At 36.1% G+C, this 5,109-nt stretch overlaps 1 non-coding gene across 1 annotated transcript; it reads left to right on the top strand.

Annotated features, from left to right (window-relative positions):
• The first annotated feature begins 3,230 nt into the window (after positions 1-3,230).
• On the top strand, positions 3,231-3,373 carry LOC116895122. The gene has a single exon (XR_004387267.1). It is a non-coding gene; the product is annotated as a U4 spliceosomal RNA (small nuclear RNA).
• The last annotated feature ends 1,736 nt before the right edge of the window (positions 3,374-5,109 follow it).

Genomic DNA, 5,109 nt, shown 5'->3' on the forward strand with positions numbered 1-5,109 from the left:
AAGTTGGACAGACAACCCAACATTAGGGAAAATGCTGGAAAAAAAGGCACAAGAATCAGAGAGCAAACGAATGTGAAGATAGAGTTGTGGCAAATGCTCCAAGAGCTGCTTAGAGTGGACAGTTCACTTTGTTTTTAATACTGCTTTCCTCTAACTACCACTCCTCACAGGATTTCTCACTCCTCAGTGGTTCATCTGTTACCTCCTTAGAAACCTTACAGGTCCCTTTCTACTGTATAGCACGTCAACATTGCACATCTATGCTCCTTTGTTTTGGTGGTTACCATTTATCCTCAGTATCATACTTTGTCACCACAGGTGAGTAGTTTGATGTAGGCCATGGAAGTACTTGAATTATATAAATTTGAAGTGCTGTTTATGTGAGCTTGTTTCCTTATCCATTTATTACTAAGAACCAGTTAAATACGGACACACCACTGATCTAATTTTTCCAACTACATGCCCCAAATAGAGTTTATAACAGGTTTTTTATCATGGGCTGGAGAGATGGCTCAGTGGTTAAGACCACTGACTGCTCTTCCAGAGGTCCTGAGTTCAAATTCCAGCAACCACATGGTGGCTTACAACCATCTGTAATGAGATCTGATGGCCTCTTCTGGTGTGTCTGAAGACAGCTACAATATACTTATATATAATGAGTAAATAAAGCTTTTTAAAACAATCTTTTATCATTAAGTTAATAATATGAGCTTTTGTCAAATAGTCTCTGTTGTCTTTCCCATGCATAGTAAGTTCTAAGACATAAAAGACTATGTCATGTTTCCCACTCATTCCTAATCCAGTATCCACAATAGCCAACAATAGTCAAATAAAATATGCTACTGACACAAAGCGTTTATTTCAGAATTGATACATTGATTACTGGTCTAGAAAATACCATGTATATTTAATAAAACAAATAACAATAACACAGAAGCAGCCACAAAATATTGGCAAATATTATTTAATACTTCTTTCCATAAATAAATGCATATATATACATCTATATGTGAATTGAGAAAAATATAATAAATGAGTAAATTTCATCTGATAATCTTTATGTAGTTTATATATGTATATATGTGTAAATGAGTAACGTGGACTGCAGAATGAGTTTTATATTTTGACATGTATTGTTTTGCTCCCATTTGAATCTTGTTTGTTTGAAATAAGGTCTTGCTATATAACTGGTTTTTCTGGTATTCACTGTGCATCCCAAGATGTCCTTAAACTTGTAACAATTGTCTTCAGTCAGCCTCCTGCATTATATGATTACAGGTATGTCCCACAATGGTTATTAAATATTATTTATTTAACAGTGTAGTATTAATACATTTTGAGTGGTTTTAGATATTATAAACATCTAGGTCTATCATATACATGTATATGAACACATAGCCAATTTAATGTCTTTTGAGTCTATTAACATTTTTGGACAAATAATCAGTTTGTGAAATTTTAAGTTTTAGAATAGCAAATCTAAACTTTTCAAATTTGTATTTATTTTTTCATAATCTAGAATGTAGTCGAGATATGCTAACTAGTTTAAAAAACTTTTGAGCCTACATGTACAGTTTCCTAACAGATGAAATTCATTCCATTTAGCACACATAATTATATTTTTTCAAATCATTTCAATCTATATGTCTTTCACAGAGATAGAAGACTAAGTATAAATATAGTAATATTCATTTCATTTAGAGTACTGTTGAGTCCTTAATCCTAACCCAATAATGAAAGAAATCCCAGGATATACAGTCTCCCTTGCTTTGGAGAAAATGCTCTTTATCTTCCTCAGCAACACTGTCAACTTTTGGGAAACAAGGTTTGTTGTTTGTTTTTTGTTTTGTTTTGTTTTGTTTTTTTGTGAAAATGGAATTTCTCATGATATACTCTTAGCTGGTCTGAACTGGACAAACTGATCTCAGGTAGACCAGACTAGCCTTAATTCTGAAGAAAACTGCCTGCATCTTCCTCCCGAGTGCTAGAATTAAAGGTTTATACTACCATATCTGTCAGGAACAAGTGATTTTTATCAAATCCGAGATTAGTACTAAATAGCTAACACTTCAAATTTGGTGGAAGAACTAAACATTTTCAGAGGATAAAGATGATGATAATATGCTTGTTGGCAACTATACGGACAACGTGCGGAATACTTGTTCCAGAGAATCTGCTATAGACACCAAGGAGACATCCTACTGATATGCCATGGCGCTATCCAGGGTACTGGATCAAAGTTCTAGCTAGCCCCAAGGACCAGTCTTTGGTGTCTACAATGTAATTTTTCACCATGCTAAATTCCAAACAACACTGCCAAACCATAGCTTTTTTTAACACATCTAAATTAAAGCACCATCTTTTTAAAAGTCGTATTTGAGATGTTTGCCTAACTTTGTTCCCTTACTTTTCCATTGCTTAGTCCTATAACTAGTTATTTATTCCTTATGTAAGCAGCATGATTATCTGCCTGAGACCTACAACAAATATTCTAATGGTGATTCCTATTTTGATGGAAAAGAACTATTCTCTGTTCTGATTTATTAAGAAATTTTGAAATGTACGAATGAACTTATAACTAGCAGGGATAATACAGTCATTGTGATTACAATGTAAAATGCCCACTATTGGTTCATATGTTTGAATACTTAGCCAATAGCTGGTAGTGTTGTTCGCAAAGGTTGTGGAACCTTTAACAGGCAAAAACTTACAGGATGAAATGGGTAACTCAGGATACGCCTTGAGGCTTTACAGACTAGCTCCACGTTTATTCTCTGAGTGTAGGTGAAAGGTGAGTAGAAGAGTCTCCTGTTCCTACCACCATGCCTTCCTGGCCTGCTGCCATGTTTTTACTACAATGGTAGGCTGGAACTCTCTGAAATCTCAAGTGAAAATAGTATCTGTCTCCTTGAAGTTGCATTTCTCAGCTAACACATTATAGTAATGAGAAAGTAATTAAGACAATGGATTTTCTTTATTTTTCTTATTTCATAATCAGCAAGCCATTTCCCCATAAATTTGCCTATTGCTATCATTTTATATTTTTTCTGTTTATCCAATATATTTCCTTATAGACTTCAGACTTGCATCTTTGATCCTTTTAACAGATAGTCATTGTATTTTGTTAACATTACTACATTATTTCTCTTAAATATGAATTATCTTTTTCTGTCTGAACAAGAAGAAAGGTACTGATTCTAGTGAATCCATACATTAAAACATGACTGAGCAGCTGTGAGCAGTGGCAGTATCATAGCCAATGAGGTTTATCTGAGGCGTGATTATTGTTAATTGAAAACATGACTGAGCATCTTTCTGTTATGAAGTAGTTCAAGAGGGCTGCAGACCTGGCTTTTTGCCAAAGTATGGTACTCAGTTATTACCCACAGGGGCCTAAAATTGTGCAAGAAACTTACAACAAATTGTAGAATGCTTATCATACATTTTGATCACTCCCAAATAGGAGAGAAAAAAAGGACTATACTTTCTATCTGTTACTTTACATAGAGGTCACAACAGCTTCAATTCCATTTCTAATAAACCTGAAAAGAGAGTCCTATCTAGCCCAATACAGTTACATCACCCCTGGGAGCCAGTAGCACACCCAACCACATAAAAACAAAATTTATTTCACCCATTTTATATTTTATTCTCTTTTTAGTCACTTTAAGTTCCTAGTGAGACACAGTCATTTAGGCACACACTTTTCAAGTTAATGAATATTTTCAAAGTAACTACTTCTTATTAAAGTTATTTGGATAGGAAGTATTATATATTCAGATATTTAGTTATTATTTTACTTTCATATTGAATTAATTAAAGACACAATCAAGAGGTCTCAAGTGTTGGATTTTGGGGTTTTTTTGGTTTTTTTTTTGTTTTGTTTTACTGTGAGAAGTAATTTGGCCTTTTTTTTAAACTTGGAGGTGTCTGTGTGTGTGTGTGTGTGTGTGTGTGTGTGTGTGTGTGTGTGTGTATTCTCTCTTCCTCCCAAATTTGTTTTCTCTCTATAGGAAAAAATAACACATCCTCATATTCTCATAGCTTCAATATAGGAGAACCACACATTTTTCTCTTTCTGCCCTATTCAAAAAGCTTGTATCAACAAACATGCAGCTTCCCAAATGGAAATGCCCTGGATTTAGCATGCTAGATGTCTATTGGATAAATGTGTGCTCATCTGCTCCCAAATCCCATGGGAGAGAAGGCTAAACACCCAGAAGTGCAGGCAATCCTGAGACTGCAGGGCAAGAGAGACTGTCACTTCTCTCCAACTTTGCCCACATCATTGGCCCACGATGAAACTCCATAATACCTCCGGACACAGGAATATAGGAGCAGTCACTTGCAGAGGCCCCATGGTCCAGATCTGCACCCACATCTGAACTGAACTGGTCAAACAGCTCCATGCACCCAAATCCCAAAGTAGGGGTGGGGAGAGTTAGACCCTCAGAAGTTCAGACACTCCTATAAAACCAGAGGAGACTACTCTCTGCCCACATTCCCGACTCAAGATGAAAAAGCCTAGTGTCATCTGTGCCCCTTGTGCACAGGGAGCTAGGAGCAGTAGGGGCAAGACCCTTCTGGTTGCTGACATCACAGAGAGCTAAAAGTCAACTGCTAGGAGCAACTGCATGCCTGAGAGCAGAACACTCTGTTCCCATAACTGACTGAAAGAAAACAGGAAAACAGGTCTACAGGAGGGCAACACTCAGGCACACACAGGAGGGTCAAGCCACCATCAGAAACAGCAAGACAACCTAACACAAGAGAACCTGGTGGTGAGAGGCAAACACAGAAACCCAAGCAACAGAAACTAAGACTACTTGGCATCATCAGAGCCCAGTTCTTCCACCAAAGCAAACATTGGATATCCAAACACACCAGAAAAGCAAGATTTAGATTTAAAATCACATTTTATCACAATGATAGAGGACTTTAAGAAGGTCATAAATAACTCCCTTAAGGAAATACAGGACAACATAAGTAAACAAGTAGAAGCCCTTAAAGAGAAAACACAAAAATTCATTAAAGAAATACAGGAAAATACAACCAAACAGGAGAATGAAATGAACAAAACTATCAACGAGTTAAAAATGGAAATAGAAA

The sequence above is a fragment of the Rattus rattus genome, chromosome 2 (genome assembly GCF_011064425.1).
Source record: "Rattus rattus isolate New Zealand chromosome 2, Rrattus_CSIRO_v1, whole genome shotgun sequence".
Lineage (NCBI taxonomy): Eukaryota > Metazoa > Chordata > Mammalia > Rodentia > Muridae > Rattus > Rattus rattus.